We start from the raw sequence: 15,016 nt of genomic DNA, 5'->3' as shown, positions 1-15,016 counted from the left end.
TACTTACTTATTTATTATTTATTCTCTGAGTGTGTGCCACAGTGTAGAGTGGAGGTCAGAGGACAACTTGGAGTTGTCTCCTACTGTGTGGGTTCTAGGGACTGAACCTGAGTCCTCAGGCTTGGTGGCAAGCGGGTTACTTACTGAGCCATCGCTCCAGCTCTAGAATGCATATATTTAAGATATCCATTCTCTCTCAGGTACCATCATTAGTTGAGTGCTGAAGGGAGAACATAGGCCTGGCTTAGAAATAGCTATTGTGAGTGGGGAGATGGCTCAGCAAGTAAAAGTGCTTGCTGAATACAAGCTAGACTGCCTGAGGTCAGGTCTCCAGAACCCACATAAAGGTAGAGGCAGTATCCCAAAGTTTGTAAACCCAGGGGCATGGGAATTGGGGACAGGAAAGTCTCCAGAAGATGCTGCCCAGCTTGGCTGCTGAAGAAACCCTGGTCTAAGAATAAGCCTCTCTCTCTCTCTCTCTCTCTCTCTCTCTCTCTCTCTCTCTCTCTCTCTCTCACACACACACACACACACACACACACATATGGATTATCATACATTTTCATTTTAAAGAAAGTAAATGTCATTATAACCCAGAGTTATCCTAAATATAGAGGCAGAGAAGGATGCGTGGCCACACACCTACTCTGACAGGGCCGCCATTTATTTGCCTACTTTCCTTTTCTTTGTTCCTAATATATTCAGAGTTAGTAAAGGGAAACTAGGGAAAGAAGTATGCTAAATGTAGGTGGAAAAATTGCTTTTTGTCCTAGTGCGCTTGCACGCATTCATGTGTGCGTGCATGCATGCATGCATGTGCACTGTCCTGAGAGTGAGACAGAAAAACAAAGCAAATAACAAAAGAACTGGAAGAGAAGCCTTTCCCTTTGTGCTTGGGTTGCAGGTCTGCAGATGAGAAATGAGTGGATTTTCTACTCTGTTACAAGGCCATCCCTGTCCGTGGGAACCATCCCTCACCTTATCACTTCTAGCCAGAGCCGACCGCGCAGTGCCAAGCACAGACATTCTGGCTGACCCTGCTCTGAAACCCTTGCCAAGCTCTCTGCAGTCCAAGCTGAGTCTAGACCAGATGTACTTAAGGAAGGAAAAGACTGAGGTAAAGGAAGGGAGGGAGGGAGCCAGACACATGGCAAATGAGCCTGTCGTCCTTCCCCAGTCCCTAGCAAGCTGGTGGCAAACAGCCAGGCGCTATTTATTGCTCCTTTGAATTAAGCATCTACCCAGGCATGGGAAGAAATGGGTTATACATGAAAACCTTCACTATAGGAGAACCAAGGTGTAATGACAGGAAAGGAGAGATTGTCTCCTTGCCATCAGACTCAAGATATTTCCAAATGGATACCACGAAAGAGTTTCAGGTAATGTCTTGCTGCAACAAGGAGCCATTGCAAAGGTTAAATTAGGGAACTTAATAAAATTGGCTGATACTTTATCCAGCATGAAGTACCAATTGAAGAATTAATTTAACACGTTACCTTCCACTGCTGAATTAGGACCCGGGATGTCAACATTATTATTTCTATCAAATAATACTTGATACATAATATCCTTTGTACTCATTATATGAAAGTAACAGTAATAGTTATTATTTATTGAGAATTGTGTTAGCATATCACACACTTGTACTTCATTTGATCACTATAATAACTTTGTATGATAAGGATTTAGAAGTTCACTGTGTTTAAGTGGTAAGTTAAGGCCACCAAGCCTAATGACTCTTTGTCAGTCCCAGTTAGGAAGTAGTGAAGCCAGTACTCAAACCAGAGGTTGACAAAGCCGGATAGGTTTGTCTGAAGCCACAGTCTGCTTACTTATTGAGTGAGTACTCTGCTCCAGGACTAGGAATGTGATGATGAGCGGGGAGTCTATTTTCATGGAGCTTACATGCTGCTCAACTAAAGCTAATGCATACTTTTGATTAAGTAAATTAAACAACAGGATGTTTCTTTTTCTTTTTGGTTTTATTGAGGCAGGGTTTCTCTGTGTAGCCCTGGCTGTCCTGGAACTCACTCTGTAGACCAGGCTGGCCTCAAACTCAGAAATCCGCCTACCTCTGCCTCCCAAGTGCTGGGATTAAAGGCGTGCACCACCATGCCCGGCAACAACAGGATGTTATAAAGGCTACTGGAGTAGGTAGGGTTAGTAGTCTAGTTTGAACATGTCAGTTCTCCCCCAAAGTCCATACATTGGAAACTTAATCTCCAAATTCACATGTTGATGGATTTGGAATGGAGTTTTGGGAGCCTAATAATCAGGAATAGAAGAGGTCACTATGGTAGGGCCATCATGATGGAATCAGTGGCTGTCTGAGAAAAGAGAGGCTAGAGCACTCTTGGACATAAACAAGAGCACACACAACATAAAGGATCTAGAAGCCCTCATCTTGGCATTGACTTTTCCAGCCTTAAAAACTGTGAGAAGCCAAGTGGTGTGTGTGTGTGTGATTTTGAAACATGGTCTTTCTACACAGCCCTGGCTGACCTGGAACTCATTACGTAATCCAGGCTGACTTCAAATTCAGAGATCCACCTGCTTCTGAACTCCTGGGTGCTGGGATTGAAGTGTGGGTCACCACACCCAGCTCAATTTCTTTTCTTTACAAATTACCCATCCTGCATCATTCTATTACAGCAGCAAAAAATGTACTGAGACAGATAGGGGAGGATGGTCTTTAATGAAGAGTAGATGGCTAGACAGAAGGTACAGCTCATGGAAGAAGTCCCTTGCATAGAAGTCCGAGAACAATGTTCCAGTAGCAAATCCTGGGGTGGACTGTTATATGCTTGTGATTGTAAAACTCATCCACACTGCTCTGTCCCCACGGGATTCGGAGATGGTCACTCAGAAGGTGTCTCCAGAAGTGCTCTCCTTGCTAGGAAACACGAGGGTCTAGGTGGATGCTCTAAGAGGGTTCCATCTAGCACCCAGAAGAACGCCAGGTACTTTGTGCTGTGGATAAGGTTGAGAGGCACTTCTACACACTTGGGAACATGAAGAGTGTTTCGTGTGGTCTTACATGCGTTCCATTCAGTCTTTTGTACTAGATGATAAGACAGAACATTTTATTTAATGACCTGCAGAGCAGGGAAAGTTACAGGACGTGATGCTCGCAATGGGAAAGGAACAAGAAGCAACTCTTCCAGCCTCGGTTGGCAGGGAATCAAGTACCCATGGAGATGGATATTAAAATAAAATATTTAAAAATAGATCTGTGGAGTTTATTCAAAAAATGAGTCAGTGGTAAATAAAACATTAGTACTTGTCTCTGCCTTGCATGTGTAATTGAGTATGGAAGTTAGAAGTCTGTTAGAATGGAGGGAATGGACAATTTTAGGGCATTTACATAAACACCAATGAGCAGATGGATCTTGAATGAGTTGCTTAACTATCCTGGTCTCTCGGTTCCTCAGCCCAATATAAAGCACTTGGAGAATAGTTTTTAAGATATCTTCAACTCATATGGTTTATATATAGTTATTTGATCTTTTAAGGGAATAAGGGAAAGAGCTGTGTTATGAATCCCAACACATGTGGAAGACCTTGTAGCTGTGAATAAAAAGGCCAGTTCACTCTCCTTCCAGGACCACCCAGTACTATCCCATCCCTAACACTTCTAAGAGATGAGTATATTAGAAATAATAACATATCGCATAGTAGTGTCTAGAGCTTACTGAGTGCCTGCTATGTCCAAGGAACTTGACATGCGTTACCTTGTTCAGTGTTCACCATCTTAAAGTAAAGAAACAGACTCAGCCTCATTGCTGCATAGTTAATAAACGATAGAGTTGGAATGTAAGCCTTAATAGTCTTACTCCGAAGCCCTCTCCCTGACTAAACACCGGGAGTTATCATAGTTGCCAAGGCTTTCCTAGGACCAGTTACAAAACCTGATCTGAAGCAGGCTGTTGACGAGCTTGTTGAATGTGTATAGACCAACTGAGGTACCTGCCTAGAGGAGACTAGCTTAGGACAGCCCGATGTTATGATTGGAGACAGCTGAAAAACTTGACTAAAATATAAGCTCTATCCTAAGGCATCAGAAAGCTGCTGCAATAGCTGGAAGCTCAGGGGTCACCATCCCAGAGAGGGGGAAAGCAGCAGAGACCCCCCTCACCCCCAAATCCAGTGCTTTCCACCAAGACAGCCACTGTCCTCAAACAAGGTGGCATAGGAGGACTGCAAAACCCCAAAAGGCAAGGCAGCACATGCTTGTAATTTTAGCACTGGGGAGCCGAGGCTAGCCTGAGCTGCAGTACTGAGCTCAAGGTCAACGTGGCCTATGTTGTGAGAGCTTGTCTCATAACAAAAGAGAACACAAAGGAAACACAAAGAGCACATTTCTCTTGTGTTGTCCCACAGAGGTGCACAGTAAAAGCTTAGAGTTTACAAGGAGAGTTTCATCTCGGGGCTCTTGTAGATCTTATTTGTGGTAGATTTTAGCCACTACAAAAAGTTCAGAACCCAACGAAAAAGAGTGCATTTTACTGTATGTCTATTATAATTTGAGAGAACAAATGAACAACAACAACAACAACAACAACAAAAAGGGATGGGAAGGAAAGGAGTAGAAAGGAGAGGGGGAGGAGGAAGTGGAGGAGGAGAGGGGAAAAGGAATGAGAGAAAGAGGAAGAAGGAGCAGACGAAGAGGAAGGGGAGAAGGAAGGAGGAGAGAAAGGATGAAATGGAGGAGGAGGAGGAGGAGGAGGAGGAAGAGAAGGAAGAGGAAGAAATCTCTTGGGATCCTTGAAATGCTCATCAATGGAGATGAGGCAGAGTAGAAGTGTATGATGAGTTGCTATCAAGACTTATCTCAGGTGGGCTTCATGAAGACTAACATCTCAGTTGACCTCTACAACAGCAAGCTTTCTCAGCTCTCTCAAACTAACGGACAATAAGACTAATCCACACCGGGGAAAAATGTAACATCGTCCAGCAACCCAGGGACAGTTTTTGTTGTTGTCTGGAGCAGGTTTTTTGTTGCTTGGTTTTTAAGTATAATGTACTTTATGTGTATGGGTGTTTTGCCTGCATTTATGTCTGGGCACCATGTGAGTGGCTGGTGCCACTCTGCAGGTGCTGGGAACTGAACCCAGGGCCCCCTGAAGGAGTCGTCAGTGCTCATAAGCTCTGAACCATCTCAGCGGGCTGCCGCTCGTTAGCTCGTTTGACACAATGTAAAACCACCCGTGAAGGAAGCTTCACGGAGGAACTGTGGGGGTTAAGTTAGGCTATCCTCCTCCGTGACTGTGAGGGATTCTCTTCATTTGGTTATCGAGGTTAGAACACTCTCAGCATTGCCTCATGGTCTGGGCCCTGAGCACGGTCATCTACTCCTTCCCTTACTGTCCTCTGTTCCTGTCTGTGGATGCAAAGGGACTCACTTGGCTTGGCTTCCCTGTGACAATGGATGGCATCCTCGAACTGGGAGGCGAATAAGCCCGTTCTCCCTTTAATGGCCTCGGTTGTGGGATTCTCTCGAAGCCACAGGAAATGGAATGAAGGCCATCTCAATCTGATGTCTACTTGGAAAACAGCAACTAAATCTGACCTCTAATTGTCACCATGCCTAGTATTTTTACATAGATCAATAAACTAAATGTGGAGCAGGTTACGGTGATGTTGGGGGTGGCTGGTGGTGAGAGAGAGTGGGAAAGAGCCACACATAAGAATTTTGTAAATAGGACATAAAAATACTATATGTCTCTACGGCGGCTGGTCCTGTTTACAAAGTTCTTCCCAGAACCTCTCAGCGGCAGAGTGTTATTTCCTTTGCTTCCTCTCAGATACAGGGCAGTTAGTATTTTGAGGGCCTTGGTTTCCTGCAGTGTGAGAGATGGCTCTGGTTTCATTCTTCTACCTGTAGCTCTCCAGGGTGACCATTACCAGTTCTTGGGGGATGCTGTCTTTCCTCCAGTCTGTGATTTTTGTTTTGACTCTTGGTCTGAAAACAGGTGGATGAAGTAGTGTACTGGCTAGCTTTGTGTCAACTTGACACAGCTGGAGTTATCACAGAGAAAGGAGCTTCAGTTGGGGAAATGCCTCCATGAGATCCAGCTGTAAGGCATTTTCTCAATTAGTGATCAAGGGGTGAGAGGCCCCTTGTGGGTGGTGCCATCTCTGGGCTGGTAGTCTTGGGTTCTATAAGAGAGTGGACTGAGCAAGCCAGAGGAGGCAAGCCAGTAAGGAACATCCCTCCATGGCTTCTGCATCAGCTCCTGCTTTCTGACCTGCTTGAGTTCCAGTCCTGCATCCTTTGGTGATATGGAAATGTAAGCCGAATAAACCCTTTCCTCCCCAACTTGCTTCTTGGTCATGATGTTTGTGCAGGAATAGAAACCCTGACTAAGACAAGGAGTATTTATTTATTTATATCTGGGCCCTCAGTTCTATTTCACTGGGTAACACTGTCTTTTTAAACGTCAGTGCCATGCTGGTTTAGTACTATAGCTCTAGAGTGTAACGTGAACTAAGTCCTAATGAGTTATTGCTGTGCCGATAGATTAGCGTATTGCTGAACTCTCAGCAGAGCAGCGACTCGTAAATGGTGTTAACCCAGACACTGACCACTGGTCAGCGTGCAGAGAATGGGGACCTTCTCAGAGCTTGGTTCTAACTGGGGCATCTATAGCACACCTCCTCCTTCTAAAGCTCGGGGATCTTTGTGGGAAGAGGAGCGTGGAAAGACTGCAAGAGCCAGAAGCTGTGGATGGTTATAAGGAAACTGTGTTACAGGATACAGCAGGACAGTTATATATACAAACTCAGTGGCTGTGCACAAGACCTGTATAAGATCAAGCCAGGCAGCATCCCAGCGTGGAGCAACGAAGGCGGTCAACGCCTACCTCTAGCCTAGGAGCTACTAGCAATGCTGGTGGCTGAGAGAGGGAGTTTTCTCCTTAGAACAGTGGTTCTCAATCTTCCCTTTAGTACAGTTTTGTCATGCTGTGGTGACCCTGGACCATAACATAACTGTAATTTTGCAATTGTGTATTTGTCAGACAATAGTAACCGGAATCTTCAGAGCATCGCCTTTCACTGTAGTCACAGAGAAAGTAACCTTAGTGTCTATCAACCTCAAAGCAGAGAAACTGTGTCAGGCAAAGAATGAAACAATATGGCACTGAGAACGGTCTCAGAGCTACTCAGGGAATCCAGCTGAGAGACATGAAGTTAGACGAGACACCCAAAATTATCATAGTCCGTCCATATAAACTTAGATGCACATCTGACATCAGAGATCAGAATAAGGTAGCCATGATGGCGGTAAGTCCTGGAGGGAGCTTCCGAGTGCCATTGTTCCTATAGATGCTGACCTCACAGGTGTGTCTGCTATGTGAAACTTCATCACGCTGTACAGTTAAGGGCTGTATGATTTTCTGCACATTATATATCATTTCAAGGTTCTTTGTATTGCACATGCCTAGGCCAGAAGGAAACCCCAATCTGCAAGGAGGAAAAATGGAGGGAGTTTGTGAGCTCAGAATAGATCAAGTCACAAAGGTCCCGCGCCCTCAACCACCTATTTTATCAGCAGGAAAATAACAAGGTAAAAAAGAAGGATAAACAATGAGAGAAAGTTCAAGGCAACATGAATCAATATGTCACAAAAAGAAGGCTGGGATCAATTTGGTCCGTTATTTCTAAATTAAAAGTCAACACTGGATTATTTACCAGTGACTTGGTGACCTTTCCATATTTGTTTTGGCTTGCCATACCTTAGAAGGAAAATACTGAATATCTTTGCAACTGGCTTCAACCAAGACAAGTCAAATACAAGGACTACTTCTTATCTAGGATGCTCTGAAATTTCCCAGGCTCTACAGCCATTGCTCACTGTCTACCATGTGTCCTTCTCACAATCACCAACACCTCTCCAAACCAGTCTCCAGCAGCCCGCATGCATGTCAAGACCATAAGCAAGAGATGCCCTTTGCTTTTTAAATTGTACATGCCCTTTTAATTTTTGGCTTTTATATTAATATTATAAAGTTCACCTGTTATAGCATTGTATTTCATCATAGTTTTACAATTTACAATTACAATGACAATCTTTTAGGTGTTTGTCTTATTGTGTGTGAGTGTGTTTGTCTATATGAACTTGGGCACATTGCTTGCCTGCAGGAGCCTGCAGCGTGCAGAAGGGTGTGTTGGATCCCCTGGGACTGGAGCGACAGGTGGTTGTGATGGGACATGACATGTGGGTACTGGGAAGTGAACTGAGATCCTCAGCAAGAGTGGCCAAGTGCTCTTAACCACTGGGCCACCTCTCCCGCCCCTCAGCTTGGGTTTTTACTCCATGCATGAGAATCTCTTGTTTTTGTTGTTGTTGTTGTTGTTGTTGTTGTTGTTGTTGTTTTAATGGAACATGTTTTTAGTGCCACTATGGAATTACGAACATGAGAATATTTGTATAAATGAGTAGCAAAGATAGATTTGCTAGACAGCAGACGAAGCTTCAACATGCTCAGCTGGCTGGGCATAGGCAATGCATCATGGGACTGTGGGGATATATAGACTGCACTTAACAGAGCTGTGCTTTGAGGGAAATTCATTTTGCACATCAGTTACCTTAATATCAAATTATTACTGAGAATTGTAACAATCACCTTGAAGAATGTCTCCTCTCCTCAGCTTTTGGAACATTTTGTTAATGCCTCAATGGCACTAACCTCGCTCTCTCCTCCAACTTCTCCTTCCCCTCCCATCTTCCCTCCTCAGTGTTTTATATGTAACCTATGATATATGCAATAGATAATATATAATACATTATAATTTTATATAATAAACATATAATATATTATATATATAATTTAATGATCTTATATAATAAATATATAAAATTGTATATATAAAATATTTTTAATTCACTTTACATCCTGCTCACTGCCCCTTCTCCCAGTCACCCCTCTCCCACAGTACTCCCCAGCTTCTCCTCTGAGAGGGTGGAGACCCCTCTGGCTATTCCCCCACCCTGGCACATCAAGTCTCTGTGGGGCTTGGTGCATCCTCTCCCCCTGAGGCCAGACAAGGCAGGCAGCCCAGCTAGAAGAACATATCCCACAGACAGGCGACAGCTTTCGGGACAGCCCTCCCTCCAGTTGTTCTGGTACCAGGTCATTGATGGCAAGTATTGCATCACTTCACCAAAGCCTGCTGGGTGCCTGAGCGAGTGAACACATAACACGGAAGGAAAGAGCCTAGGATGAGTTTAGCACACTATGAGCCCCCTGTGAGTATCGGCTTCTTTTTTCACTCTTCATTGCTCTTCTGCATCTGGGAAGCAGAGCAACTCTCCCTTACCCCACCCAGCATCTAGTTCTATGTGACACGTGACTACAGAAAGCTGCAGAAGCTAAGGAAACTTTGCAGAGTTCTTAAAATTTCAAGGAAGGCAAAGGGTATAGTTTAAATCTGGGCTTTCAGAGGAAGCTGTTTGTAAAGTATGAAGACCGGGGAAATCTTTCCTTTTTGGAATAAAATAAGAACACATAAAATGCAGAGAAAAGGCTTTGAAGTTTTAAATGAGGCTCTTAGCTGCACCCCTCTCTATTTTTCCATGGCCTGGGAATAATTCATGCCGCTCTTGCTTCAGCCAAGTTCTTTCCATTTTTAACAGAAGAATGAGGGTAGATTTTTCTAGGCAAGATGGTTTCTGATTGGGGAAGCAGTAAGAACGCATCCAGAGCAGGGCAGATGAAGGTCAGATGTTTATTTTTAAGGCGCTGTGAAGAGTTCTCTACTTGCTGGAAGCAAACAGGAGGAAAGAGTCATTTATGTAACGACGAAAGTTCTAGATTTCTCATGGGAAAGTGGTTGATGTCTTTGATGGCTTTCTCGTGGATGCGGACGTGTAAGATGCAGACTTCAGAGGAAAACAACATCCTTCACGTCAGTCACCGTTTACCTGAGGCTGGTATTTAGCATGGCTCTCGAGCATCTTGAGGGGCGGAAGTGTGGCCTGGACAAGCCTCAGGCTGTGGAGACACTCTGACGGGATGTCCCTCCCATCTGATCCCTTCGCCATCCCTTCGCCATCCTTTCTCGGTGAGTGCTGGAGCTTCATGTGTTGTGTGTGATGTTAACTGCTTGGGTTCCAAGGTGCTAAGAAGTAACAGGCTTCATTTTTAAATGTATTATTGTGTATGTATGTGTGTGTGTGTGTGTGTGTGTGTGTGTGCGCGCGCGTGGTGTGTGTTGGGGAGGGGAGGACACACGCACGCCACAGTGCACATGTGGAGGTCATATGTTCACCTTCTACATAACAAATTTTTATTTACTCTTCAGGAATTTCACATATGTACTTAGTGTGCTTTGATCTATCCACTCCCCACACCGCTCCCCACACCGCTCCCCACACCGCTCCCCACACTGCTCCAGACCCCCCAATCTCTCCCAGCTTCATGTCTTCTTTCCTTTCTAACCTACTAAGTCCACAATTCATGCTAGCCAAATATTTACGAGGGCCCCGGCTCAAACTCAGGTTGTCAGGATTTCAATGGCAAACCTGTCACTCACTGACTCATCTCACCAGCTCGTAATCTTCTGTTCTGTTTTTAAAGTTGATTTTTATTTTAAAAAAGTTTTTATACAATATATTTTGATCATATCTTTCACCTCCCTAAATGCCTTGCAGAGTCTTCAAACCTTCTTACCCTCTCAACTTCAGATTCTCTCTCTCTCTCTCTCTCTCTCTCTCTCTCTCTCTCTCTCTCTCTGTCAAAAACAAAAATAAAGCAGCAACAACAAAAACCTAATATAACACACACACCCTGAAAAACAAACCCAAAACAAAAACTGTGGAGTTTGTTTGTGTTAGCCATCTAGTCCCGGGCATGGGACTGACATTAATGAGGTCGATATGCCCAGAGACTCCATTGGAGAAAACTGATTTTCTCTTTTCCAGCTGATATCAGTTACAAATAGCTTCTTGATTAGAGGTGGGGCTTTGTGTCTACTTCTCCTTCTCCATGCTAGGGCTTTGTCTGGTTTGGTCTTGTATGTTGTCTGCCCTTAATTTTAATACATATTAAAAAGACTGTAGAGAAGACAGGCAAGAAAGCTTAATGATTTTCCAGAGGACTTGAGTGCCCAGCACCCAAATGGATGGCTCACAACTACCAGTCACTCTTCCTTCAGGGAATCCAGTGTCCTCTTCTGGACTGCATGGGTATCTGCACTATCACATATGTATGTATGTATGTATGCATGTATGTAAATATATATGTATATATACCATTTTTATGTGTATGTGTGGTCCATGTACACACACACACACACACACACACACGCACACACACACACACACACACACACATACACACACATACCCCACATGCATGTAGCACCCACACAGGCCAGAAGAGAGTGTTGGATTCCTTGGAACTGGGGTTACAGATAGTTAGGAGGCATCATTTAGGTGCTGGGAACCAAACCTGGGCCCATCACATGAGCAGCAAATACTCTTAGCCACGGAACCATTTCTCTAACCCACAAAGCAAAGTATTAATTATTCTTCTAGTAATAGTTTTGACTTACGGGTTAAAATTTCAATACCTGGGGACAGAGCTATATGTCGTGATTTCTTTTATTTCCAGTTGCTTAAAGTAAGCCGAAAGCCAAGGCAAGGAACAGCCAGAGTAGAATAATCTTGTTCCACTTCAACAAAAGGGTAGGCACTTCCCAACTTTGCCATCCACCACAGAGCCTTAGGCTAAGGTGTCCAGTGAGTCCATTTTAAACACAACACGTTGGACATAAACCACCTGGTCTGTGAGACTCAAGGTTTAGGTCAGAAGCTAGTATCACATTGTCCTAGAACACCAGCTGAAGCCAGCCGTGTGGAACCCTGGGAAAGTTTGAGCATGCCACTCTCCTCATCTGAAGGAATAACAGCCCTGCACTGTTTGCGTTTACAATTGAAGAGTACTGGGTGGAGGGCACCATCCCGTAGATGAGACACGTGCCCTTTGCACTAGAAAACTAGTTATGGGCACACTTACTGCTCATTCACTATCACCCAGATCTGCATTTGTCCTCGTATAGGAAGCTGTAGACATCAGCAACCATAGTAAAATAACAAGGCACAGGGGGCCATTTTGTACACAGGGCCCTGGGAACAGCCAGTGGAATTCCTCTGACCGGTCTCCTTTTGACTTTTCCCATAGACCCTGTTCCTGCTCTGAAATGTCTGGAATGCTTGGTGGGAATGAAGCAGCTGGTCATTAGGCAATAATGCCTCTATCACATAAGAGAGGAACCCTTTGTGGACCGATTTCCATGCAACACTTGGGGGCATCTCAGCAGAGTTAAGAATGTAAGAGTGGCGCGGCTACAATAAACAGAGCTTCTGGATTCTTTGTGTCTTAGTTATGCTTTCTTTTTCTGTGATAAAACACCATGAACAAAATCAAGTTGGGGAGGAAAAGGTTTATTTTGTCTTGCAGCTTGTCGTCTGCCATCCAGGGAAATCAGGGCAAGAACTCAAGGCAGGAATGTGGAGGTAAGATTCGATGCAGACACCAAGGAGCAGCCCTGGTTACTGGCTTGCCCCTCATGGCTTATGTGGCCTGCTTTCTTACAGCACCCAGGACCACCGGCCAAGGAGTGGTACTGCCCACAGTGAGCTATGGCCTCCTCCCACACATAGCACCAACCAAGAAAACGCACCACAGGCCAGTCGGTGGGCTCATTCCTCAGCTGAGGCTCCCTCCCACATGGTTCTCCCTTGTGTCAAGTTGACATAAAACTAGCCAGCACACCCTCTCTGGAGTGATTTTAATGGCAACCCCAGAGGTCAGCAAGACAAATATTACTGGAAATATTTTATGATGGGGTCTAGGAAGGTCGACAGAGACTAAATGATTTCCCCAAGTCTTCTCAGCTGGCAGTGGGAAGAGCTGCATTCTAAATCCTAAATATCTCTGTCTCTCTCTGTCTCTCTGTCTCTCTGTCTCTGTCTCTCTGTCTCCCTCTGTCTCTCTCTGTCTCTGTCTCTGTCTCTGTTTCTGTCTCTCTCTCTCTCTCTCTCTCTCTCTCTCTCTCTCTCTCTCTCTGGGTGGCAATGTTAGGACGGGGGTATACATGTGTAGAGGCCAGAGGTTGATATTAATGGTTTTTCTCAGTCCCCTTGTACCCTGTTTTAAGTGTTGGGGGTCTACCACCTAACTTGCAGCTTATTAACTTGGATATCCTGACTGGTCAGCAAGCTCTAAGAATTTGCTTGTCTCAGTTCCCCCAGCTTGATGTTTTTCATGGATACTGGGGACCCCAAACTCAGGTTCTCTCATGGTTATATGGCAAACGCTTTACTAACCGAGCCAGCTCTCCAGCCCCCAAATCTGTTCTTTTTATAGACTGTCATTCTGCCTGACCACCCATCAAACAAGTTAATTTAGCAAAAGTTGGCTGTCTGATGTTTGGGGACAAATCACAACCTCTGTTTTTAGAGACTGGATCAGTTCCCTTCTTGATTGCCAACCACCGTCAGCCTTGAGATGTTTTCAGAATAAGAGTTCAATGCTCTTTGATTTCTGCAGTTTGCTTCACCCTTTTGGTAATCACACAGAGGAGAGTGAAGCAAGCAGTGAGCCCTCTAGGCACCTGCCCCAGCCTCTAGGCGCTTGAACACCAAAGCAGGCCTCCAGTGAGGTAATTTCCATGTGAAATTCCCCGCATAAGTCACTTGTGACACACAGCATCAAAAGGGCTAGGTTTCATGTGATCCCGTTTAAAAAGTCATCAAAGATTAACATTCAAAGTCATCCTACAAACTTGACTCGTTCTGCGGCATCGTGTTTCCTGGATGGAAGGAAAACACCTGGCCCGTGTGCTCCTCTAAGTCTGTTTTAGACACAGGGATTAGTCCTCGCATAGGAACAAATAATCTAAGAACGATCTGTCACTATTTCTACCTTATGAGACAGAGTAAAGTCTTACCTGGGACTGGACTTCTAGCCACCGGCTGGAGCTTGCTAAGGACAGCAGGGGTGGAGAGAGATGAGCTCCCTGCTCTCACACAGACAACATTGACCTTCATGGGGCAAATAAGTAGTAAGCTACTTCGGTCACCTTCATTTCTGTATCTCCAGAGCCAGTGATGGCTCTGAGGACATGCTGGTTGCTCAGTGTGCATCAAATGAAGTCTCCGGATGCCCATCCTTGCCCACTTTCAGATCCAGATGACATCATCACTAACCACTGTTCTTCCTTCAACCAGAATAGAGCTGATCTCAAGGGTCCAGTCAAGCCTCACCGAAGCCCAGTGTTAATCTTCTTATTGGAAATTCCATTAACTAACTGATAAAATGTGGACAGCATGTAAGCTTTAAGCTCTCATTGTCCCAATTTAAAGCCAGACAGCTATCTTTCTTAAATTATAAGTGGTAGCTAGGTGGTAGCCACACACGCCTTTAATCTCAGCTCTCAGGAGGCAGAGACAAGCAGATCTCTGTGAGTTTGAGGCCAGCCTCATCTACAGAGTGAGCTCTAGAACAGCCAGGGTTACACAGAGAAACTTTGTCTGGGAAAAACAAAATAATTTTTAAAAAGTCTTTTTTATTATTATTATTTATTGCTGAAGAAGTGGCTCAGCAGTTAAGAAAGTGTCCTACTTTTACAGATGACCCAAGTTCCATTTTTAGCACCCCAGTGAGGTGACTCATAACTGCCTGTAATTCCTACTTTGAGAAATCCAATGCCCTCTTCTGACTTCTGTAGGTACTGCACCTTCCATGCACAGACACACAGACACATATACACATACTTTAACACTTAGCCAAAAGGCCGAGAAGAGATACACATACTTTAAAAAAAATAAAATCTAAAGGTCTCTGTCTCTCGTCTCTGTCCCTCTGTCTGTCTGTCTCTGTCTGTCTGTCTGCCTCTGTCTGTCTCTGTCCGTCTGTCCGTTTGTCCGTCTGTCTGTCTGTCTCTGTCTGTCTGTCTCTGTCTGTCTGTCTGTCCGTCTCTCTGTATTGTCTATGTGATTGCGAACTCG

The 15,016-nt window shown here is 44.6% G+C and overlaps 1 protein-coding gene across 5 annotated transcripts in view; it reads right to left on the bottom strand.

Moving 5' to 3' along the window:
• Positions 1-15,016, bottom strand: part of Cald1 (caldesmon 1) — a 181,377-nt gene that overhangs the window by 115,849 nt on the left and 50,512 nt on the right. The gene's annotated exons all lie outside the window — the stretch shown is intronic.

This window comes from Mus pahari, chromosome 2 (assembly GCF_900095145.1).
Source record: "Mus pahari chromosome 2, PAHARI_EIJ_v1.1, whole genome shotgun sequence".
Lineage (NCBI taxonomy): Eukaryota > Metazoa > Chordata > Mammalia > Rodentia > Muridae > Mus > Mus pahari.
The sequence above is the reverse complement of the archived record's forward strand: the minus strand, read 5'-3'. Positions and strand labels throughout refer to the sequence as shown.